Raw genomic sequence first — 11,571 nt, forward strand, 5'->3', positions numbered from 1 at the left:
ATGAGGGCGAGTTTTGAAAACCACTGCATTTCAGGGAAATGTTCATAAATGTGATACATATACAGTGATACATATATAATATATATTTTTATGCATGCACAGATTCAAGGCAGCCTTTCTTGCAACTTCATGACTTAACTGACAACTGCTTGCATGCTCGTAGTTTCTTTTGCATATTTGTGTGTGCATTTGAAGAGCACGTGCTAAGAGCACAGTATAATGGCTAAAAGGACAGGAAAATGAGTTTTTACTAACATATGTGCTGACAACATCTCATCTGATCGCAGTTCACTGTTGTTCTAATGAAGCTCCCTCGTTACCTGTACCTTTTCTGTGTGAGTTTGAGGAAAAGTTGGAGTACATGTTTGAAAAGTCTCCCATTTCATGTGTCTAAATAAATAAAATTCTTGTTGAGAAAGAAAAAAGACAGAAGCAGCAGTTGAGAGTGGGCTGGCCAACCTTAGCTCCGCCCCTATGTTAATTATGTGAAATATTTGTAATGCTATTAAACTGAAAAAATTACTAATTTTGACAGCAAAAATATACAAATGTGATTGTTTTTTCGTTAGCTCAGGTTCACCAAATAATATTAACAAGTACTTTCCAGATAACTAGTAAATGGTCAATTTAACCTTTACTAAGATTAATAAATGCTTTAGGAGTATTTTTTATTTTTAGTTCATAATGTAATTAGCATTATGTTAACAAATGAACCCTTATAGTATTACAGTAATTACAGCAATTATTAATTCAGGTTATTGTTAATTTAGAAATATACTGTTGTTAATTCACGTTCTTTCATTATATATTATCGAATGTAAATTTATACAGCTTGAAATGTAAAAATATATATATATATTAGTATAGAAAATGACGTTAACAAAAATACTAATAAATGCTAATCTTAGTATAAAGTTTTACCACGATCATTTCAATGTTCATTGGATTTGTAATAATGTCTCAAAATGTCCTAACAACACTTACTAGCAAGGATTATTTTCTCTGTCTCTTTAAAATTCTTGCCTCCTGAGATTGACATGACACATCACTACAATCCGGTGCTCTGCTCCCGCTCTCAGAAATGTGTGACAGGAACACAACAGAGGTCCTCATCAACTCTCTCTCTTTCTCTCGTTCTCTCGGATTGTCTCAGGTCTCTGATGGTAGTAAACACTGTGGCTTCCCTCACTCACGCTGCACAAGTGGAGGAGAGGAACTAGAGGTGAGATGTGTGTGTGTGTGTGTGTGTGTGCACAGAGGAGGAGGAGTGCTACGCTACAGCACTGTATTCTCCAGTGTCTTCTATTGCTGAATCAGACTTTACCCAAAGCAGAGGTGACATAGCTGCAATGAGACAGGTCTTCAAACAACAAAAAGGAAGAAACATTGCTGGAAATACATTGCTGTTAATGTTGTATTCCTCTAAAGTAAAAAAAAAAAAAAAAAAAAAATAGAATAGAATTTGACTTCTTTGCATGATTTACCAGTCCATTGATTGTTGACTGGAAGGAAACAGTCGATATTAAGAAACCAGAGAGAAAGCTATATATTCTGTTTCTATATATGTCTATATATGCCATTTCAATTAAAAATAATGAGCTCAAATAAATTAATAAACATACAAACATGGATAAATCACTCACGGTAAGATCAGTATCATGCCGACTTTAAAGATTAAAAGTCAATTATTAAAACCATACAAACCCTTTTTTACATTGACATCCCTGAAGTTGGCAGTTAGATAAAGTTAATCAGTAACAGCAATTTAGGCAAAGTTTTAGAAAACCACATTCAGGTCTGGTTACATTCCAGTATGTAACGCCCACTTTTTGCAATCCACTTCATCCCTGATGGATAAAATCAAGTCACGGCCTACATTTTTTTCTTGTTGAAAATCCTGTTTTAGATGGACATACGTTGTCAAGTGAGATTCATTACCAATGCAGAATCACGGAAAACTGCATTACAAATCAATTAATTCTTAATAATGAAAAACATTTCAATTAATGTATTTTAAATTGCTTATCACAGAAGCTAAAATACTCAAATTAAACATTTCTTTTTTGTTTTCAGCTATCCTTCAGTTCAGCAATTTAACAGCTTGCATTGAATTAACTGGTTTAGAAAAGCTCTTAGGACAAGATGTCACAATAAAGTGTCATTGACATGATAACAGTGTCACATTTGGGAAGTAAAAAGGGTTGGACATGCAGTTTTACATCTTCACTATGATAATGTATCATTCAGATGGGAGTCAACATTCACTGAAAGCAATCATAAATTAATTAAAAAATGCTTTTCATATCTTATAATCTTACAAACAGAACTGTCAGACTTGTAAAAGATGATGTGCAGTTCTGATGAGACAAAATGAAGCACAAAACATTTTTGTTCTCATTTTTAAAGCGTCAAATTAATATTTATATAGTCGTCTGCAAGACACTGTTCTGAAACAGAAGACTCCTCTCTAATTTTCACAAAGAGACTATCACAACTGTCTGCACTTTCAGCTCAATCCCTCTGTCTGTGGTCAGCATATATTCAGCAACATAATGACTGACAGAGCAGTCTGAATCTTGCTTGCATTTTAATAAAGGCTGATTGCACATTATCAGTTTAACACACTCACACAGAGACACAGGAAGATCGCTGCATCTTCTCACACACTCACCAGGAAAGACTGAGGACTGCTGAAGTGCCGCCAATATAACCTCTGAATTATTCTCTCACATCCAGCTCTCAGCGGCCCCTGCGACTGTGCTGGCTACGGTGCACTAAAATGACCAATTCTGTGTCTAGTAGCTTCCATTTGGAGAACAGCCATCTAATTGGCAATTAAACAGATAAGAAATGCCTGTTGTGGTAGGACTTCCGGTTTGGCGCTGGTAATGGCGGCAGCATAGAGTAACAGCTCTCCGATCAAAGTTTTAAAATACCCCTTGTCTCAGATTTGAAACATTAAAATTACGACATTAAAGTAAGGGGGTAGGATCATGACAAGAGGGTAAGCGAGGAAGACTGGAAACAACACTGGAAATATGGGAGACGTTGAAAATCAGACAGGACTAGTAACAAGGCCAACGTTAGCCGAGGACGAAGTTAGCAATGCCACGAGCAAAGCAGACGAGCTAGATCGGCAGAATTCATCTAATAACATGGCAACTCTGGCCAAACACCATTTCCAGCACGTCTCCGAGTATTTTACGATGGACGTTTTTTTTTACGACGGACATGAATCAGCGGAGGAGGCGACGAAGGACTTGGCTGACAGGGGCTATCAAGTGAAGGTCATGCAGTCCACGGAGGACGTGATGGAGAGGATTAAGCGCCTAACTTGGCGCCGTGACCGAGGTGCGAACGATGGAAGACAAGCGGATGCTAGACCTGGGTATAAGCAGAGACTGCAAGCTTTTAGGAGGACGCCAGAGGCAAACGACTGATCCAGGGGTTTCCAGAACTTCTCTTTTTTATTTTATTTTTTTATTTTTACTTTTATTTTATTTTTATTTATTTTTTTGTGTTTAAGGTGAGAGATAGAAGAATTCCCTCAAATTAAGGTACAATGGTCGGGCCTGTAATCTCAGAGCTGTCGTTATGGTATGTACTTTTTGGTAGATTTGGGTTGCAGCGAGGGCCCCCTGGCCGTTAGGGCCAGAGGCTATCCCTCCGAGTCTTTTTTAGGCTCAGAAGAGGTCGAGAGAATGACCTTAACATTGGAAGTCATTTTGTTTTTGTTTTGTGATTCAGGGAAAAACTGTTCTAGAGCCGGTTCTGTTAGGCTCATGGTTGTTTGTTTATATGGTAGCATAGGGGGTGGATTGGGGATAGTAATGAGAACAATTAGACCTAAAATATGGTTATACAAAGAAATTTAATTAAAATAGTTTCCTATAATGTGAATGGTGTTCTCAACCCAATTAAAATAAGTAAAATTCTAAGTAAAATGAAGAAAGACAGGGCGGGGATAGTTTTCCTGCAGGAAACCCATCTGACAGAAAAAGAACATGGAAAATTAAAGAGAAATGGTTATTACCAGGTATATCCTGCTTCGTATAAATCAGGTCACAGGAGAGGGGTAGCGATTTTAATATCGAATCAAATCCCATTTCAAAAACAGTCAGTGATAAGTGATAAAGAGGGAAGATATGTCTGGGTTAAAGGACGAGTAGAGGGTGTATTAATCAGTCTTCTGAATATATATGCACCCCCTGGATCAGAGTGGTCTTTTTATAGACAAATGTTTGATTTGATGGCATCGGAAGGGGATGGGGTGTTAATCGCAGGAGGGGATTTGAACCAAAGGCTTGACCCTCTATTGGATACCACAGGGAGGGAAGTAAAAAGAAATCTGATTCCAAATAAAATTAAAGATATGATGGGGGAATTAGGTATCATAGACGTATGAAGGGAACCGAATCCTACAACCAAGGACTACACTTTTTACTCATCTCCCCACAAAATATACTCAAGAATTGATTACATCCTAATGTATAATAAAGATAGACATATGGTGGGGAATTGTGAGATAGGGGTGGCTGACTTATCTGATCATAGTCCGGTTTATGTAACTTTGGCGTTGACATCTAAAGAACAACATTCTGGAGACTAAATACCAGTATATTAAAAGGAGATTCAAAGATATTTAGAGGAGAACGATAATGGGGAAGTGTCCCCACCAGTACTATGGGACTAAGGCGGTGTTAAGAGGGAAAAGAATTGCCAAATCTGCTTATTTAAAAAAATTGAGACAAAAAATCTTTATTAGCATTACTAGCATTACAGTTGGACCTACAGAAATTAGAACAGGAACATAAAGAAAGGCCGAATGATAAAACTCATCAGGAAATTAGGAAGAAAAAAGCAGAGATAAATTATATTTATTCAGCGGATATACAAAAAAAGTTAATGTTCACAAAACAACGGTATTATGAAGCAGGTAGTAAATCAACAAAATTACTGGAATATAAATTAAGAAAGCAGGAGGCCAGAAGCAATATATACAAGATTAGGGACCTTCACAATAAAACAATAAGGCATAAGACCGAAGACATAGAAAAATGTTTTGAATTATATTACAAACAACTTTACGACCAACCATTAATCGATAATAAAGCAGACATAGAAGCCTTTTTAGACACACTTTCTTTACCAAAGGTAACAGAAGAACAAAATTCATGCCTGATATCAGAGATTACAGCTCAGGAAATAAGATCTGCTATTTCTAAACTCAAAGTGAATAAATCTCCGGGAGCAGATGGATACTCCTCAGAGTGGTACAAGTTGTTCAGGGAATCATTAATCCCAATGTTAGGAAGAACGTTTAACTGGGTGTTAAAGAAGGGGGAAATACCATATTCATGGCGGGAAGCTATAATTTCAGTAATCCATAAAGAGGGCAAGGATAAATTGGACTATAGACTTTTCACCGCAATATTGGCTAGGCGTATTGAAAAAATCTTACCGAGGATTATTCAGCTGGACCTGACGGGATTTATTAAAGAAAGACAAACGCAAGATAACATAAGAAGGGCCTTACATGTGCTGCAGCATATTAAAGAAAAGCATACTGAAGCAGTGATTATGGGAATGGACGCGGAGAAAGCGTTTGATTTTGCCAGGTGGGATTTCCTTTACAGTGTGTTAGAAAAATTTTGCTTCCATGATATAATAATTAGGACAATACAAGCCTTATATACCGTCCCAACAGCTAGGACTAAGATTAATAATGATAGTTTATCCAATTCTATTTCATTAAGGCGCGGATGTAGGCAGGGTTGTTTGGCTAGTCCCCTTCTCTTCGCAAATTTTTTGAAACCACTTAGCCAATCCATAAAACAAAAAACACAAATACAAGGCATAGAGATAAAGGGTACATGTCAGAAGATTGCACTTTTCGCAGATGATGTTCTAATATTCTTATCTAGTCCTGATACCTCCGTGCCAGCACTCATGTCAGAATTTGCAAAGTTTGGTCAAATGTCCGGATACAAAATAAATGTACAGAAAACACAAGTCCTTACTTTTAATTATAGCCCCTCTGAAATCTTGAAATCAGCAAATTACAGCCCACTAATATCCAAAATAAAAGAAGATATTGCAAGGTGGAATTTAATCCCTTTTATGACTCTTACAACTAGAGTAGAAGTGATTAAAACCAATGTTCTTCCCAGGGTGCTATATCTATTTCAGAATCTACCAGTGGAGATACTGGACAAGGAAGTTATAGAATGGGATAAAATTATTTCAAGATATATCTGGCAAGGAAAACAACCTAGAATAAGATTAGAATTACAACGGTCTACGGCGAAGGGGGGACTAGCTCTCCCGTGTTTAAAAAGTTATTATCAAGCAGCGCAAATAAAGCCTTTGTTGAACTTATGTAATCCCTCCTACTCTGCTAGGTGGAAAGAAATTGAATTGAAAATGACAACGGAAGCTCCAATACAGGCATTTATCGGGGATAACAAACTCAGGCATCAATCGGAAAATATACCCAATCCATGGATTGACATTTCATTTAAAGTGTGGTTTGAAATTGTTACAAAGAACAAATTGACACACAACAATAAGCTGCTAAGGTGGATAGGATATGATACAGAATTTTCCCCTAATAGAAGAGATAATAGATTTAAAAATTGGGAACAAGGCCCTCATATGTTTTGGGAACTATTAGAAAATAAGAAGTGTAAAAGTTTTGAAGAAATCAAACAACAATTTGGTCTGGTAAATCAAGATTTTTATAGATTTTTGCAAATGAGGCATTATTTAGAGCATGATATAAAAAAGGAACATTTTGAAGTTGAGGTAAACATTATTAAACTCTTTATTTCTGCATACCAATCTAAACTAAACAAGAAACTAATTTCGAAGATATATTCAGGGATAGAAACTTTAAAAGGAGACGATACACACTACGTAAAACAAAAATGGGAAAATGAAGCAAATAAAAAATTGATGGATGAAGAATGGGAAGATCTCACTTAACAAATATGGAGAGTGACATCATCCTTAACTTGGAGGGAACATGGGTGGAAAAACTTAGTGAGATTTAAGAACTCCAGCTCAGACAAAATATCGGGATACAAGCTGTTGGCGGGAATGTGGGGAACAGAATGCAAATCATGTTCATATTTTCTGGAGTTGTCCTTCGATGGAGAAATATTGGATGGAACTCAAACAATGTATGGACAAGATATTACGGGTTAATCTCCCTTTCAATTTGGACACATTTTATTTGGGAAGACTTAATATGCAAGGCATATTCTGAATTGTAAAATGTTTAAAATTATGCTACTAGCAGGAAAAAAGGGAATTACTAGGAAGTGGCTAAAGGTGGATGCGCCAAGAAAGGAAAATTGGGTTGATGTGATGCATGATATTTACATTATGGAGAAATTGACGTACACTGTTTGATATGAAATGGATAGGTTTGAGAGGATGTGCAATGGATTCTTGGAATTTATTAGGCCAATAAGATCGGATTTTGTGTAAAATAGAATACCTGGGACACTCCCCTTGTTTGTTCTTGCTACCAATTTATTTTCAATTTAATCTTTTCTTTTTTATTGTGGTTGGAAGGGGGGGGGGGGGGAAGAAGACGTTTTAGGACAAGATCAAAATTTGTATTATATGACCAAATGTGTATTTATGTCATGCAACTTCAATAAAAATAAAATAAAAAAAAAAAAAGATATGCTGATTTTAACCACATTGTTCTTTTCCTCGGCCTGACTGTTTCATGGCATTCCTGTCTAGTTGGTGATACTGAGAAATCCTTCAAGCACAGTAGAATCGATCCAGTCATTGAGGATTAGATTTACAGACGCAGAAGGAGTAACAATCTGGTGTGTGTTACAGAACCAATCCTACAGGTCAATGCTATGTAATGTATCCCAGTAATATAACCCCAAATAACATGCTGCTGAGGGATTCAGAAATTCAGACAAACTCTATATCATCTTCTATTACCTAAAGTCTGTGTTGAAATCAGTAATATTTCATGATATAACCCCTTATATACAGCACCAGTGACATAAAGCCAACCAAAACATCAATTCCACACAACAAAAGACATATTTGTGGTTTTATCATGACATGTAATGGTTTTTCTGATTTTTTAAAATCAGACCAATTATGAATTATAAATGGTGGGAATTGTGAAAAATCGTCTTCAAGCCTGGTCAGAGCTGGTTCAGCAGGCTGGTTTTAGGTGGGTTTTGAACATGTCTATATTTGGGCAGGCAAGGATGTGACAGGTGTTAAAAAAACAGATGAGAGAGAACATTTTAAACTGTCCCATCAGTAAATAGATGATATGCAAATAAATAAATAAAAGTATGGTCTACTAGTTCAGATAAGCTAATAACCAGCTAACACCCAGTTTAGACCAGCTACAGTAATTCAAAAACACAACCATCAGTTTAGTGTGAGAGAGAGCATTCAGACTCAATTATTTACTGGAATAAAACCAGCTGCAGATGTCCCTTCATATCTTCTTGTTGAATTGCTTGTATTGATTGCCTTGTTTCATTCAGTTGGCTTAAGTTTAAAAAAGGGTAATCTGAAGTGCAAAAACTTTTACTCAAGTACTCAAATCTATCATCCTCCCCATAGAAATCAATGAGTGATTGCATCGTAACTCTTGTTATTGGTTATCTTGCATTTTAAAAGGTACATTTTGTTACTAAAAACATGCTACGTAATTCATGGTTAAGAAAGGGTCAGTTGTCTAGTCGTCACAAAATGATATATTTAAATTATATTCAAATAATCTCACTGTTAAATGCCAACAGCAATTTGTTTACTAACGTCATCACATCTTAACACATGCAGTGTTAAAAATAAAAGCTATAAAGACATAACTCCAGTTGTTAATGGTAGGCTACATGTCAATATATTGTGTTTCAGTTCAGCAAACACAAAGCTTTGTTTGGTTGCAGCACAATCCTGTTCTCTCCCATAGTGAATACAGTGTTATTAGGGTTACAGAAGGGGCTCTCAGACTCTCAGAAACCGCCCCTTCTCTCCTCCTCAATAAAGTAACAGCCGCATTGTTGAAACAGCACTGCAACAGCTTCTCCACTGTCTTATTCCCAAGTGCCTCGCTCGCCCACTGCTGTTGTAAATGACCGACACAGAACACCGTCACTATCAACAAGCTGATATGATAACTGTACTCACGTTTCAACTTGGTCGCGTGTCTTTTGTGTGATCTCCCGGTCACAGCTCCCGCAGTCTGAAGTTGCTTTCGATTTAGCTCAAGCCGATGACCCTCGACTCGGTCTGTGTCTTGATGTTTTTTTAAAGTTTCACTTCCAACATCGAGCTGTCAGAGATCCTCGGCGTGCTTCGAGGCTTCAGGACCGTGTAGTAGTGACAGCTGGCTTCATCAATGTCACCGATCTCTGTCGCTCAAGGGTCCAACTGAACGAACATGTTCCTGCCGCGCATTAGGTTAAACGATGCTCGGTCTTTATTTGGTGACGGAATCTCGGCCAAATTTCTGTCTCTTGTGAGTCAGTTTGATGGAATATATCTGCCCCATCCCTCTCTCTCTCTCTCTCTCTCTCTCTCCCTCTCTCTCTCTTTCTTCCGCACTGCTGACAGATCCCCGACCGAGCGAGCGAGTCAGCGCAGCTTCATACACTACAACCCGTCACATGCTCACTATCATCAGCTTCCGTTTAATAGCAGCGTTACAGATCCTTTACGTGAATTACACAGAATTAAACTGCGTTTCTTATCATGTGTAACATTACCACGCCGACAGAAAGCTTGGATGAACTTCAAGATCAAGAAAACATTTCCCTTTCTTTTACTCTGGTGGGGTCCTAAAGTCCGCCGGGTTCATGGCACACGAGTCTCAGCTTCAGACGTCACGCCCACAGACCGCCTACCGTCTGTCCTCTAATGTCTTATTCATATGACACTAAAACTGAAAAGCACTTTCTGATCAAATCTTATTGGCTAGCATTCTACAATGCTTTGAACCCTTTTAAGGATAAATGTATCCACTTAATTTCTGTTCAGCCTTTACTTAATTTCCCTAAGACAGTTTGATCGCAGAATTTAATCCAATGATTTGCCCAGTTTTGCCATTTTAGAGTAAGTCTTTGAAAGATGTTTAGAATTTATTCAGGCATTTTTTCAGAAATTGTTAGTATTATTTATTTATTTTTATTCTTATTATTTTGGATGAAGATAGCCATGTCTTTGCCATATATAATGATGGACCTATATAGCAGGTGTTCATACTTTATTTTATTATATATTTTATACTTTATGTTATTATATTATGGATGTAAGTATACAGTATAATGTATGAGTGTTATTTTAGTATCAACAAGATATTATTATAGTTTTTGATATTTGGAATTAGTTTTTTTAAATGTTGTTTTCTGTATCTATATATCTATATCTATATCTATATATATATATATAGATATAGATATATATATATATATACACAGGTTTCTTGTATACAAACAATACCGGATGTGCGCCCATCCAGGAGGCAGAAAACCGCTATCGGTTATGCCGAGTTCAGTAAAAGAACATTGTAATTAACGTAGATTTCGCATTGTTTGTAATTCCTTGTTGACTCAATAATAAATTGCAAGTTCAGAATTGGATCTGTTTGTTTGTGTTTCATATTAATATATTACTAACTTATAACATTATGTAAAACGTCCAACTGTTTACGAATCAAAATCTGTGATGCATGTATGAATTATCATGTTATACTAAAGTTAGTAATGTAAGCCTCTATAGAGCCCGAATTTGCTTTTATATAAGTTAACCTTGTTTGCGTTACTTTACGACCTGCAACATATCATGACTGCTGCACACATAACGTTACTTTACTGTAATCAAAGATTTGACAATGGATTACGTGGGAAGCCTTAGTAACTCCGACCGTAGCGATTAAAACCATTTACTCCGGTATGAAGAGCGCGGGTCTTTTGCCTCTTGGTTGCGTGCGCAAGCAGTGATGACGTCGCCGAGAAATCCATGTATACTGCAAACATAGTAAGAGGCAGGATAGTTTCTGAGCATAATCCCCCTATAAGATTATATGAGAGAAAACCCATTCTAAAGCCAGTATGTTTTTTAATATACAGTTAATTAGATTTCTGTTGAAAAGCAAGGTAGCTGAACAAACAACCTTATGCTTGAGTGCCTATAAATTTTGAGAAACAGAAGTATCAAGCCCCATGGGTAATGACAAGTGAGCTCATTTATTCAAAAGGTCAAACCAATCTGTTCCTTTTACTTTTGCCTATTACAGACTAATCTGAGTCTACAAGATCTGATGTAATGGGTGGTGAAGTAAGTTAGCTTTTACATCTGCCAGTGGGAATAGAGGTTGTGTTGCATCTAGGTACCATTAATGCTGAGCAAAGAGCTTCAAAGGAAAATTCTTGTTTTGGGGGAGCGTTCTGAGATTGCAGCACTTGTCTTGGTGCTCAAGATGCAATGAAGACAGAGGTAATCAGATGTGCCACAACCATCCGAAGAAAAATAAGTACACATGCATTCACTATCACACATAAGCTGTTTCAGACACGTTCA

General features: G+C 36.8%; 1 protein-coding gene across 3 annotated transcripts in view; it reads right to left on the reverse strand.

Moving 5' to 3' along the window:
- LOC132139678 (calcium/calmodulin-dependent protein kinase kinase 1-like) overlaps window positions 1–9,823 on the reverse strand; it is a 61,897-nt gene extending 52,074 nt beyond the window's left edge. For 2 of the 3 annotated variants that reach the window (XM_059548215.1, XM_059548216.1), the window contains exon 1: window positions 9,181–9,823. The gene's annotated coding sequence lies outside the window, so the exon portion shown is untranslated. The remainder of the gene's footprint in view (window positions 1–9,180) is intronic. The other variant, XM_059548218.1, reaches the window with a different exon arrangement.
- Between the last annotated feature and the right edge of the window lie 1,748 nt (window positions 9,824–11,571).

The sequence above is a fragment of the Carassius carassius genome, chromosome 4 (assembly GCF_963082965.1).
Source record: "Carassius carassius chromosome 4, fCarCar2.1, whole genome shotgun sequence".
NCBI classification, from domain to species: domain Eukaryota; kingdom Metazoa; phylum Chordata; class Actinopteri; order Cypriniformes; family Cyprinidae; genus Carassius; species Carassius carassius.